The 15,226-nt window shown below is 36.7% G+C and overlaps 1 protein-coding gene across 2 annotated transcripts in view; it reads left to right on the top strand.

Annotated features, from left to right (window-relative positions):
- The first annotated feature begins 3,988 nt into the window (after window positions 1–3,988).
- hipk3b (homeodomain interacting protein kinase 3b) overlaps window positions 3,989–15,226 on the top strand; it is an 80,306-nt gene continuing 69,068 nt past the window's right edge. For both annotated transcript variants that reach the window (XM_039681652.2, XM_039681653.2), the window contains exon 1: window positions 3,989–4,322. The gene's annotated coding sequence lies outside the window, so the exon portion shown is untranslated. The remainder of the gene's footprint in view (window positions 4,323–15,226) is intronic.

The raw sequence follows: 15,226 nt of genomic DNA on the forward strand, positions 1-15,226 counted from the left end.
CAGATCCACCTAATGGAAGGTGGCAGTTGTAGTCTTTTGGACCTGTTTTTCAGGTTTAATGTGACACTTTAGAAAGTTATCAAAGTGGAAAGTTGCATGTTGGATTAGTGATATATCTTACTTCCAAAACACAAGCTTTGAACTTATTTTGTGTTACTTGCCAAATCAGAAAGTCATCATAAAAACATTAAAGCAGTGTTTATCAACTAGCAATCTATTCAGTCAGCATATTTGTGTCTGTTCTGTGTGAATTATGGAAATATAAGAGTTGCTAGACCTACTTTATTTCAATATTTCTTTACACAAAACTCTCCTGAAAGTGCCATTTAATATATTTTTTGTTAACAGTGTAGGCTACAATTAGGCCTTGTAGTACTTCAAATCTTAAAAAGAATGGACTATATTTAAATAACACTTTTCTTGAGGCTATAATATTAATGAAAAAACCCAATGAGTTTTCTTAATTAATCACTTGTGTTCAATAAGCTCGGAACACGGGCCCAGGTATCCTTTCTTTAAATTCCTCTCTATCGGCTTTGTCTCTCGCTTACGGCCATACCACCCTGAACACGCCCGATCTCGTCGGATCTCGGAAGCCAAGCAGGGTCGGGCCTGGTTAGTACTTGGATGGGAGACGGCCTGGGAATGGCCCATGACCCCTCCAAGTCCTTGTCCTGGGTCCTGATCACCTTGGGAAAAAAAAATCAAAACAGATAGAGAGGGGAGGAGACCAATGTTTTCACACTTCAGGACATCAAGTCTTGTTTACTGTTCTTTTTTATGTTTTTGTGAATAAGACCATTAAGACTAGAATCTCTGACTTTATCTTTTATTAAGTATAATATGTCTGTCACGTAATGTAACAAACATAATGCTTCAATTAAAGCAATAAAAAACAAGTAATGTAACAAATGTGTTTGCTCTTATCTGTTTGAAGTATGAATGGATGCACTTTACAAATAAACTTGAGACTTTTAGTTACAGTGTTTACAAGATCACTGAAAAAATCTAAGAAACTATATTAAGCTTCTTGAACAAAGTGTAATTTGCGGGAATACCAGGTGCTGTAAGCTTTTGCTTTATCTTCAATAATTTACTTCTAGCTCGAAAACACGTTTGTTCCTTTATCCTTTTATATTCAATTGTTTTAAATGTTTTTTTTTTAGCTTTTTCTCTGGCTTTTGTGTGCTTATGCTGTGGCGAAGGACAGCTCAACCCCATCATTCGTTCTTTCTCCTCCAGGGGGCGATCGACAGGCTTCTATGTCTACAAGCAACAGAACTCTGAGCGCTTGCTTGTTCTTTTGTTACCCGTTTTTGTTTTTGTCAACCGAACGATAATGTTTTTCTGAAGTTGGGTATATAACATAAACAAGTCATTCAATGCATATGGCAGTATTGTACAATTTCAACCGAGTGATTTAGATACCACCTCCATACCCCATGTTACATCCAGAGACAAGCCAGCATGCACTACAGGAGGGAAAGACATCCCAGTAGCCAGCTGATCAAACATGACTGGCCAAACTGTTCTTACACACACACACACACACACACACACACACACACACACACACACACACACACACACACACACACACACACACACACACACAGAAGAAGAAGCTGCTTATGTCATCTCACTGATACTAAAAGCAAATTGAAGTAGGCCCTACCCTTATAAAAGAATTGCAGCTGTTCTGTTTCTCTTCGGCTGCTTTAAACGTATACAAATACTGTGTCAGCAACAGGTTTAAACCAATTAGTGTCTTTTGTGAAAGCATGAAAACACTATCCAGTGTGATTCATAATTTCAGGTCATCAACAATCATTCAAACAGCTTCTCTGCAGTGGGCGGCTGTCATTTTGAAACAACAAACAAGCATTCAGGCAGACAAGGCATTTGCTTAATTCAGCTTGAACCACTTAACATAGGTTACAGTGTTTTATTTTTTGAAGATTATAATTTTAAAATCTCCCATAAACTGGAAAATTCACTGTACAACAGACACTGAACAATATTCATTGTGCACAATAAACTGTGCACAAAGAGTTGACTGCTGCCTTTTATGTCACAGCTCAGGATAGTGAGATTTAAAGTATTCATTTATTGTCTGTATTCAACATGCTTCAAAAAAGCATTTCATTGAAATGTGAACTTAACTACAGTCACTATACCAAATAAATAAATACACATTTAAAAAAAAAATATTAGACACTTTTTGTGGAAACTTGATATATTAGCCATTGCTGTCTTGTGATAAAGGACTAGCATCATTAAAAAAAAAAGAAAGTAGCAAATTACTGCAAAAATAATATAGGTCTACTTTACTGTAAGCGCAAATTAAATGTAATGTTTTCAGACACTTAACTGCATGTTATTTACAATTAAATAAAAACATATTATAGTTTAAATATTAAATATAATTAGTCAAACTTGAGTGCTTTTCGATCCACTTAAATAGGACTTAAAGGGTTAGTTCACCAAAATGTCATTAATGACTCACCCTCATGTTGTTCCAAGCCCGTAAGATCTCGGTTCATCTTCGGAACACAGTTTAAGATATTTTAGATTTAGTCCGAAAGTTTTCTATCCCTCCATTAAAAATGTGTACGTTTTACTGTCCTTGTCCAGAAAGGAAATGAAGACATCATCAAAGTAGTCCATGTGACATCAGTGGGTTAGTTAGAATGTTTTGCATAAAAAATACATTTTGGTTCAAAAAATAACAAAAACTACAACTTTATTGTCTTCTGGTTCTGTCCGCAGTTAACCAGAAACCATAGAACACCTCAGTAGTGTCTTACATCATCAGCGTTGTCTGTATTCAATTTTATTAAAAATGCTTTTTTGAAGCGTGTTGAATGCAGACAAATGAATAATTTTAAATCATACTATCCTGAGCTGTGACATAAAAGGCAGCAGTCAACTCTTTGTGCACAGTTAGTGCACAATGAATATTATACAGTGTCTGTTGTACAGTGAATTTTCCAGTCTATGGGAGATTTTAAAATTATAATCTTAAAAAAAAAAAAAAAAAAAAGGTCTTACGGGCTTGTAACGACATGACATGAGGGTGAGTCATTAATTACATAATTTTCATTTTTTGGGTGAACTAACTCTTTAAGTTCATCTTTATTTGTAATTTTATAATCTTCATGGAAATATTATTTCTTTGAAATACGGTGTACTGCCGAATGTACTGACAAGCATGTTAAAATATATATGAAGCCTAATTTATGGAAACTTGTGTAAAGTATTTAATATTTATATATTTGTAATTACACATTGGTTATGATAATGTCCCAATTTAAAATATTAACTTTAAAATGTGTCAAACAAATAGCTACCACTGTCTAATTCCACTTTGACGCTTCAAAAAGTTCATTTAAAGAGATTGTAAAACAAATCCAAATAAATTGAGCGGTTTAGTCTGAAGACTCAATCGTTTTATACTATAATGAACAGATTTAAAAACTTTTATTCAAACATTAATCAAAGCACACACCAGTTGTAGTAAATGGAAGCTCAAGCATGTTAACTTTTTTTTTTAACCATAACTAATAAGGCATATTATATTCTTGTGTGGTACATTCTCGTTACGCTGCACGTTTGAGCTTCCGCAAGAACCAACAAGGTTTGTTATTGCACGTCAAGCAGTTTGTAGGCCAAGGCCTAGCATTTAAATAAAATAAGACTTTTAAGAATTGAAGTACACATCCAGTTAAGCACCTTTCTTTTATAGACGTGTTTCAGATCAGAATTACTCTAAAAGTCATAATTAGGCTATTTGCGTAAATGGAGATTATTCTAATTATTAGAATAATTAATGGTAATTATTCTAAGGAGATATGTTATATTTTTACATCAGCAACAAGGTTACAGTTGGGTTTTAATGTTGTTATTTTTTTTAAACAGCATTGCCGTCATGTCTACATCGAGTGTTTTGTTTCTTTCCTCGCTCGATTAGTTCGGCCTGACGCAGTGACATAAGCAGCAAACATTCCTCGCGCAGCCAGCTGAGAGTGTGGAGGGACATGATATCGACTGTCAGTGCTGCTCTTCCCCGCACACAACATGGGCTCCACCGCCCATACCACCAAACCCAGAGCTCGAGCATCACCGCAATGCCCCGGACTTGGTTTTGTGTCGTGGATCGCGTGTATTGTTGAGATTTTTGAGGTGTAAAATGTGGGTGATGGTGCTGTGGACAAGATGGCAGCAGTATGAGACACACACATCTACATGCTGTGAGTTCAGTTGAAGTGTGTAAAATGATCGGAGAAGAACTGGATTATATCTTTTGTTACTTCGTGTGAAAGGTGAGTCTTTTTTTAATCGGACTGTTTTTCTTTTTTTTATTCTATTGATCGTGAACTAACTCGGGTTGTTTGTTTATGGAGCACAATCAAACGAAAACGGATGATCGCATCGTTTTGTGTCAAATCCTACTGAGTTGCCTACATAGACAGCATTTCTGGTTTCATAGGCGGTTTGGGCATTCTCGATTCTGTCTGATTAGTAACAGGAACGTTTTTGTTTGTTTGTTTGTTTGTTTATTCGATTTTAATTATAGGTATCATTCATGTGTCTACGTAGACGGCTCACTAGGATTTGACACATAGCCTAGTCAACTGATGTTCGTTCTAACTCTTGAATGTGACTATTAAAAAATGAACATCAGCTAATTTATCTCTTGCTTTAATTATTGATGTTAATTAGTATGGTATGGTCCTCTACGTCATAGAATAAGTAAAACCTCCAATTAAGTTGGATAAACTTAAGAAAGAGAGATTTATTTGTGTACATTTTTTTGAGAGAGAGAGAGATGGTCGATAGATCTGTGGATATTAATCAGTTGCGAATGTTTTTTTAATGGTTTGATTTGTGCATTTTGCGGATTTTAAACAAGTATAACTTTAAGTAAACAGTGCTATGTTAACTTGAATGTAAATACGTTTCAGTAGAGAGCAACTGTTCCAGCAGTTTAACCTTTACACACACACACACACACACACACGTTGTCGACCAATTAGACCCAAACCAGTCTGCAACGTGATTTACTTAAGATGTATACTTTGTGCATACAATGGAAATAAATATATACAACCAAACAAGGAGGGAAGCTAATTGAGTTCCTGAGATAAAGCCTACAACAGGAGGCATGATATTTTTTAAAAGGGCTAATTGAGGTTGTTTTTAGGCAGCATGCTGCTGTGGTATAGGTCAAGTGTTAAATAAAAATAGACTCATTTACTATGCATGAGAAAAAAAAACTCTTGTGGGGTGTTGCTAATATTACCCACAGTGCTTTGCCAGATACTTTTAAGATCTGATTAAAGTGAGGGCTGTTTGTCTTGTCCAAATAAAACAAAAGATGATATGATAATGCTTATTTTGACACAAGAAATAAAGCAATAGACCACCCTAAAAGGAAAAACTTATGTAATTCATGTCATATACCAAAACCAAATGACACTAACACAAACATGGAATATTTGAAAAATTTTCTATTTATTTATTTTTTGTAATGAAAGTGAGTAAGGATGGGGGACATTTAAAGGGATATCACCCCCCTGAAATGGAAGCAATTTACTCAACCTCAAGTTAAATTAAATTAATTTCTATATTCTGTTGAGAACACAACAAATTATTTTGAAAAATGTTGGTAAACAAACAGTTGATGGGGCCCCTATTTTTTTCCCTACTATGGAAACCATCAGAAAAGTCACAACATCAGATTTAGAAGTCTGGGGCTGTATCCTGAAACATTTTATCTTACCACTAAGTTCTCCTAAATGGCAGTCAAAGTTCTTCGTTAAAAGTTTTCTCTTAAATCCTGTTCACAAAGCACTGCTGAGACCAACTTTCACAGAGGAATAGTAGAGAGTATATATATATATATATATATATATATATATATATATATATATATAAGTCAATACTCACTAAGCATGACCGCAGTGATTGGCTGATGGGGGAGGAGTCTCTGTCAGTGATTTAACCATAGAAATATTGTAGAATTCTAATAGAAGTTTTAAAATGAAAATGCTGCCATATTCAAATAAAGATTTTTAAATAAAAATGTTTTTATATTCAAATAAAAGTTTTAAAAAGTAGGCTAAGTAACTAGTTTTACTAGTATATGTTCAGCTAATTCTCAGCCTCTTACATGTCTGCATCTCAAAACAAATGAGCACGTACCTGAAGTACAACTATGCAATGTGAAAATAATTCTGTAACCGGTGCCCACTACTCTTCAAAATGCACATTAAAGTCCCCGTGAACCGGAAGTTGCAAACGATATTTCTCCAGTGCTGTGACGTATTTCCAAGTGAAACGGAATATTGAACAGAGGGCAGGGTTTTACTCTAGCGCTCCTCCTCTCCATCTCTCGCTCATAGCAAACTAAAGGTTTGAGGGGAGTGGTTAAGCGTTTCCCCACCCAAACTGTGAAACCTACGTCATCAGAAAAAGAAACCGTTCCAGACCGGAAGTAACTTTTCAGATTTTGATTAAAGATTACTAAGGTAAAACATTTTTTTAATATATATTCACTTGCACGTATTAATTGTTCACCACAAGACTAGTAATATGCGCTAACAAAGTAAATAGGTTCAATTTTGATTTCACGGGGACTTTAAACTCGTCGTGAAGCTGATCACATGCTGATCCCGTGAGTGAAGTGCATGCTTCTCTTTGCGCAGGTCAAACAGTCTTTTGATACGGACAAAGCCCGTTTGGATTTTAGTTTGTTTGCAAGCAATGGCGCAAAACATGTCATTTAAAGAGCATGTTATGCTTTTATGAGAGGTTTAAATATGTTTGGACCGCTACAGTCCAGTTAATGAATGGGAAGCACTGAAATCATTTGTGGGGGTAAATGTTGATCTTGTGGTGGGCCGTCCCATACATTTTACATTGTATGGGAAACACTCGATTACCATGACTTTTTTTTTTTTTTTTTACTTTTTTTTGCATATTAACTTGCACAGATTAATTGTTCACCACAAGACTAGTAATTTGCTCTAATTAAATAGGGTCAATTTTGATTTCACAAGGAATTTTAAAAAATGACTCATAGACACAAAAGTTGAAGAGACAGTTTACCCAAAAATAAAAATGATGTCATCATTTACTCATCCTCGCATCGTCACAAGACTTTCTTCCGTGTTCCACAAAAGAACGAAAAAGTACAGGTTTGGAATGTAAATGATGACAGAATTTTCATTTTTGTGTGAACTATGTATAACAGCCCAATTTACTAATAACTTTATGGGTTAGTTCACCCAAAAATGAAAATTAAGTCATTCATTACTCACCCCCATGCTGTTCCAACCCCGTAAGACCTTCGTTCATCTTCGGAACACAAATAAAGATATTTTTGATTGAATCTGCGAGCTGGATCAGTCCTACATAGACTGCCTAAGGGACTGGCTCTTGACGGCTCATAAAGTCATTAAAGAAAAGGTTTAAATATTCCATGTGCCTACAGCGGCTCAATTATAAGTTTATCAAGCGACGAGACTACTTTTTGTGCGAAAAAAAACATAAATAACGACTTAATTCGACTATTCTGTTACTTCCTTATGGGTGCATGCGCGAGAACTGAGACGAGGACGTTCTCATTCGTCTACTTCTTGTTACCGGCTGCTCACCGCTTAGGAGTTTTACCGCCCCCTACCGTATAAGATGATGTGCTGATATATCTTTCTGTTTACAAGCAGAGGAAGATGCGCGCTGTACATACGCTTTTCAATTAGCGTATTTTCCGCACTATAAGGTGCACTTAAAAGCCTTTAATCTTCTCAAAAAACGACAGTGTTCCTTATTATCCGGAGCGTCTTATATATGGATCATCATTTTATACGGTAGGTGGTGGTAATACTCCTAAGCGGTGAGCAGCCGGTAACAAGAAGTAGACGAAGGAGAACGTCCTCGTCTCAGTTCTCGCGCATGCACCCATAAGGAAGTAATGGAATAGTCGAATAAAGTCGTTATTTATGTTTTTTTCACACAAAAAGTAGTCTCGTCGCTTGATAATCTTATAATTGAGCCGCTGTAGGCACATGGAATATTTAAACCTTTTCTTTAATGACTTTATGAGCCGTCAAGAGCCAGTCCCTTAGGCAGTCTATGTAGGACTGATCCAGCTCTCAGATTCAATCAAAAATATCTTTATTTGTGTTCCGAAGATGAACGAAGGTCTTACGGGGTTGGAACAGCATGGGGGTGAGTAATTAATGACTTAATTTTCATTTTTGGGTGAACTAACCCTTTAAGAGGCTACCTGGTGCTTGACAACATCAGTGCTGCGTATGTTCCACAGATGAAAGGAATATCAGTTTAAAACGACATGACTATAAATAAATAATGACATTTTAGGGGTGAATTACGCCTGAGTTTTTGTGTTCAGATATTTTTTGTTTTAAGGCAACTCCAGGTGATAGAGCAAGTGTTGTATGTTCCTTGTTGTATTGTGGGTAAGGCTGTTTTCATCAGCAGGGCTTTGCTTTTTCTGAAAAATGAGCTCATTTAGTGGCAGGGGAAGTTCAATAGAGGAGTCACACGATAGCCTGACTGCCATTTGAGTTCTGCTGAGTGCAGAGACATGTCCACACCAAACGGCCCACTCCGGCCTGTGTTACTCACTGTGGTGAAGCTTGCGACCAAAATAGACCTGACTACAGTACATGCAATGATTTCATGGAATTTACATTTCAAGGGATGTTTCAGAAATTACCTTCTTTGTTGTTTGTCTCCAGGCCCATCTATACTGTATTGTTTTGTTTTTTTTGTTTTTTTTAAATGAAAGTATGGGGAAAGATGTTGTTTTATGGCCTTGCATTCTTATGTGTTCAGTTTAGATTACTGATCGCCTTGCTTTTTGACCCTTGGTATGGGATTCAGCCCCTCCCACTATACAGTTACAAACATGGTGTTAGCAGAGTTTCTTGTCTGATATTAAAGGAATAGTTCACACAAAAATTACAATTCTTTCATCATTTACACACCCTCATGTTGATCCAAACCTGGATTACTTTCTCTTTCCTGTGGAAAACATGTTTCATCTTTTTTGACCCTGCAATGGTTTCAATGGGCTGCAAACAGACTGACTTTAATTGTAGAGAAAAAAGCACTAAACGTTTTTCATTTTCAGATATCTGTTATCTACAGGACTCCCTTCAAGTTTTAGCCCTAAACTTTCAGACTTCTTAATCCCGCCCCAACGTTTCTGATTGGTGCCACGATTTCTGCGGACTGGAAATGAATATGAATGAGCTCTTTGCCAGACTAACTTTTAGAGCAAATCTAAATCTGCCGGAAGTTGTCTGGGTTTTCCCAGGCTAGGTTATGGATAGAAATGTAGTGGAGTTTCTCTCTCAAATGTACTTGAGTAAAGTAATGAGTACTCCCCAAAAACGATACTCCAGTAAAGTGCAGATTCCTCAAAATTGTAAGTACTGTACTGTCTGGCTCTGCTTATACTTAGGGTGAGGAATTTGAAGAAAGCCCCTAATATTATCCATGATAAAGTAGTTATGCTGTGGACTTTTAGTGATTTAAAGAAAAAAAATTTCATGAAATGAAAAATCGTGAAGCTTGAGGAGAGATGTGCCATTATTCTGACCAATTGGATGATGATTCACCTGTTAGGTGATATAAAACATATTTAGCTTACACGTTTTAAATATGTATTTGTCTACTAGTATTATAATCATTAAAATGATTATTTTTTTATTATTAATCATTAAAAATGAACTATAATGCAAAAGGTAATATAAGAAAGAAAAATCTTAAAGGTTCTCTAAGCGATCCTGGGTGTTGACGTTCGGAATATTTTCAAACAAATCGGAGGCTAGCTAGACCCTCCCTCCGCCGCATCTCATCTCCTCCCCCTCCCTTCCGTGCTTCTTGAAATAATTGTGAACGTGCATTTCTAGCAAATTATATCCTTGTGTGGGTTTGGCGAACATAAGCGTCAATTTAGAAGAAAAAAACAATTTAACGTTACCCACCTGTCCAGCAAAAACAGAGCAACCTGAATGTCGGACTGGAAGCCTTTCTGCCGCCGGAGTTCTCGCCATCGTTCAAAAGCTTTGCTACCGATGTAAATTCGGAACTTCGCACGTTCTTTATCCGACTCCTTCTTTTTAATTTGTTCTTCAGAACGACGTCTCTTTGGTCGTGTCGGCCATTTTTCAAACTTCCCTCTGATGCTTCTATCTCCTTCACACACACACCCCCTTCATGTGCACGCGCACTAACCCCCCAGACCCACCCTCAAATACTTCTTGCCAGTGATTGGCTGGAAAACTGTTTGTTAGGTTTCGTCGTCCGGGTGAGACATGATTGTTTTTGTTGCCGTTTTCGGAGCCTGTGGTGTCTACAGAGACCGCGTTTTTTTACAGTGTGTTTAGGGGACAGGCAGCTAGCCAATAGTGAGGAGACGTTTGATGTATGTGACAAAAAATGTTTTGGCCCCACATCGCTTAGAGAACCTTTCAAGGGGAAGTTCACCTGAAAAGGAAAATAACCACTGTCTGGGACATTTCTTTTATGAACATATGGGCTATATTCAGTTTAAAGCCTGGCATTCACAATCGTGATGTTCCTCTGTATTCTCCGAACTCTCATAAAAAAGTCTTTAACAGAGTTGATCATGTGTCAAGTTAAATTGTAAACATTTAGTTGATTATTGTTTAGTAAGTGTTTGGAACAGACCTACAGAAGTACTGTACAGGTGGGAATTGTAAATTATTGTCAAAGGAACAACTAGTGATTGGTTACACAGTATCCTAACCAGGCGCACTGTGACGCAAGATGAAAGATTTTTTTTTTTTTTTTCTGTGCTAATCAGAGTTTTTGTCCTAAACAACCATGGCAGCGATAAGTGACGTGCGACAGGGGATTCTATTTTTAGAATGATTTCTATTCAAGAGCGTACAAACCATGTCTCCAGTGTCACTGATAATCTCAGGTTCTGATTATTGTTTTGTGTATCATCTTTGACCGGTTCAAGACTTTACGTTTTCTTTCATTCCACTGCTTCTCATGTTTTTAAAAACAAAAAGTATTGGCGCTTCAGCTCTTTGTGTAAAACTATACATAAATACATGATATTGTTTTGTTCATCCAGCCAGTCACCCAGCCCTCCTCCTCACTTATTTTTCCCAAATAACTTGTTTACTTGAATTGTGGAGTTTTGTCCTGCGTTTTTGGACTTCCTTGAAAACAGGGGACTTCAATATAACTTCCTCTTCCCTTTTCTGTGGCATTTTTTTTTGTTTCAAGTAGGAATCTCCCCTCCCCCATACTGAAAGGCCATCAACAAATAAGATGCATTTCCTTACTACTAAGTACGCACTTGACGGCTGTCGCCACCATAATCAAAACCTTCTTTACAAGTGATCACATAGGCCTACTTTATTATCATTGTTAAAAACATGAACGTATCTAGACTATGAGATTTTATTATTTGTATTTTTTTCTTTGTTCCACTGTCCTGCATCTCCTGCTTATAACAGCTTAAACACGTTCTGTGTGAACCGGCCCTAAAACATGCATTTTATTTCTTAACTATTTACGTTTCACTTAAGACATTACCGACTATGTTTACGAGGATACCGGATATAGGCATTTTAACAATTTTGTGTGAATGTGTCCATTCAAGCTCAAAATCACGTGAAAGCTTAATTCAGTATTTTTGCGCTGTCTGAGACGTGGCTTTCTGGACGCTCTTCGGATGTGTGTTGCGCACATAATTTCTCAAACTGCGAGTACCGAATTTACTACTCTTTTGTGTGTTTATTTTATGCTGTCCAACTGCATAGACCTGTTAAACCAATAGGCCTAGGTTTCTTCTTCTGTATTTTTTACAGTAAAAACTCCAAAATCCCTTCCTCACATGGTACAAAAAAATAAAGACAATAGAAAACATGGTATTTCCATGGTACTTTTTGCAATGCGTCATTCTTCCTAAAAAATTCCAGTATCGTTGTATGTTTAATAAATATAAACCAGGATCCTGATCAGTTCATAATTCTGTAATTAAAAGTATAGCCAACATAAATTAGATTGAAACTAACTAAGTTAACAATATGATGATTGTCAAATAAATAATAGCTAGAAATTATAGTTGAATTAGTGTATTTTAGACGACTGAAACTAAAAACATTCAGTGATCATCTATATGATGTGTTAACCGCAAGATTCATTTTGGATAATATTTGTTTTTGTTTTGATTTTCTCACATTACCCAGACAGCAAACTGACATTGAATCAACGTGGAAACGACGTCTCTCATGACATTGAAACAACGTTGATTTTGCTCATCGAATTAACGTTGAACCAACGTCAGACGCGGCATTCTTCAAAGCTAAATGAAAATCGAAAATTGGTTTGCTTTCATAACGTTGAAACAACGCGTTGATTTCAAGTTCATTTTCCGTTAGTTTTGAAAGAATGACGCGTCTGACGTTGGTTCAACGTTAATTCGATGAGCAAAACAATGTCAGATCAACGTTGTTTCGATGTCATATTTCCACGTTGATTCAATGTCAGTTTGCTATCTGGGTACACTTTTGAACCTTGCTACGCCTCTGTTAGCTGATTGCACTCTATAGAAAAGTTGCTTTTTAAAGAAAAGTTGCAATTACGTAAAATCACTGGCAGTCTGAATGAACCAAAATCAAACAATCCCGGGACAAATTATCAGTGTATTTTCTAGAATCTACAGTATGTGTTGCCACAAATAGATTTCAGTGCTCCCCATTCATTAACTGGACTCTTAATTTTGAACTCTCAAAGTGCACTAGATTGATTAATTTAAATTTAAAAAGAACAAAATGGGACTAAGGTCCACCAACCACAGTTTCACACAATCCTGTGGGAAGCACTGGAATTGGACAAGCCACAAAGTTTGCACAGGATGTCAGCCAAATGAATGTGAAATTGGCAATGTCTTTTCAAAATTGTGGTCATGTTTTGGTATGCTGCTGAAAATACTCTTATCTTGTTCCCTTTTCTTAACATTAAGTACAATTCAAAGGTAGGTTTGACCCCAGAGCAGAATTCAGCATAAACAGAGTTTGAATAGTATACCACAACTTTTGACTTAAAGACAGTAGTTAGCTTTGCGTAATGCGTTTTTGCATTGGCATTAAGTCAAAGTGGATAACTTATTATTGGTGTTTGTTTGCTAAGGAAAGCATCATTATTACTGTTTGGACCTTTATAGGACAGTAGGCTGCTTCCTAAATTTGTCATTTATTGAGAATAGCCAAGACATGGAAGCACAGATGACGCTGTTCAGTGTCTCTTTCCCCCCCCTCTAAGTAATGCTCATTTAGAAACAGCTGTTGCCTAGAGACCTTGATACATGGAAATCGATATGAAACGTCATTTGAACCTGTAAAGAGTTAGTTGTTTCCCTTTACAGTGTTAATGTAAAGAATTTTGGTGGGTGTTGGTTGGATGCAGGAACTCAACTCTTTTTGTATATTGTTTTATTGTGTATTATTATGTAAGTTGAAAACTGTCCTAGTAACTATATGCTTAAATTCTAGACTATAATTTGGGGACGGGTTTTGAAATGAACAAAGATTTATTAAAGGGGTCATAACCTGTAATTTTCACTTTTCCACGAGAATCAATGTATGTTATGATTTCCTAAAGATTATACATTGGCCGGGAAGCCGATATTCAAAAGTGAAGCGTTTGTTTACCCCAGGGTTCGTAAACCAGCCCACGTGCAAGTGCACTCAAATACTACTTTTTAATTTCTCCCCCGACTTGACGTCAAGACGGGGCAGGGTATACCATATATGGACACCGCAGACATATGCTGCAGGAAGCCCGCCCTGCCCCTTTCCCCCTCACACCGTGTCCTAACTACACGCGACGCCGCGACACGACACGCGATAAAAGGTATCTTTTCCATGTTAATCAGAGTTTTTGTCCTAACCAGACGCGACGGCGACACACGAAGTTTCTAATTTAGAAACGGTTCCTATTTCTGCAACGTCGCGGCTGACAGAATGAAGAAATTACACTGGTTATGAGTACACATTATTTATTTTTAGTTAAAAATAGGTCACTTTGCCACAAGCGATAACGGATAATTTACCTCAGATTTTAAAAGCATGTAATATAACGTTCAAAATGAATTCTATGCAAACATACAACTGTACTTCATAACAAAATTAGTCAATGAGTATACAGTATTTTGTTAATGTTTTGATTTTTAATAATGCTATTTCTTAATTTGATTATGTCCTTATCCATTTCCAATGCAAGTGTGGGCCAACAGTGCGCTTTCACAGAGAGACTCCAGTCCGCTCACACGCTGTTCTGAATGTGTGGCATCTCACAGTCGCGTCGCGTCTAGTGTGGACAGACACACGTGCTGTCGCTGGAATTTTATCGCGTCGCGTGTAGTTAGGACACGGTATCATATTCAGTCAAGAAAGATGCAGAAATGTAGTGCACACGTGAGTTGCTCTGTAGTTGACTGCCAGAATCAACATTCAAATGTGTTTTCTCTACCAAAAACGGACCAAACTACCAGGGACCAGTCGATGAAATTCATTTTTAATGACGCTGTTCCAACAACCCTATCAATTGGCTCAACGTTAGGTGTATATTGAATGTCTAAAAAAACCACAACGTGAAACAAGGTAAAAACAAACAACACATGACAGCAAACGTTGATCTCTATAACCACTGTAAGCTGATAAAAAAGGACTACATCTCCGTTAATGTAATCTACATTAAATAAAAGGTAAACCTATGTGGGAGAAAATATTAGCAACAAACTTTTTAGCTCGTTACTGATGTTAATGTATGTCTCAGTCAAAATGATTGTTACCATTCAGAGACATGTTGATGTAGACGTCCTTCCATTGACTCTATGACCCCATTTACACCTGGTATTAAAATGCGATCTGTATCCAGATAAGTTATCCGGATAATAAAAAACGCATGTTAATGCAAGGTATATGTTGTGATTGGATCTGCCTGACCACATCTGGAGGTAGTCTGGCATTGTGTTTGGATCTTTAGGTGTTAACGCAATCTGGTTGTTGAAACCACATATGTATATTTTACTCCTCCCAAAAATGCTAAAAAATAAACGAGTGAGAGCGTGTTATATAGGCTATATGTCATGTTACAGTCAGATAGGACTGTATTAATTTAATTTTTTATTGTCAATTCTTACTCCATG

The sequence above is a fragment of the Pimephales promelas genome, chromosome 10, assembly GCF_988280905.1.
Source record: "Pimephales promelas chromosome 10, fPimPro1.hap1.1, whole genome shotgun sequence".
Lineage (NCBI taxonomy): Eukaryota > Metazoa > Chordata > Actinopteri > Cypriniformes > Leuciscidae > Pimephales > Pimephales promelas.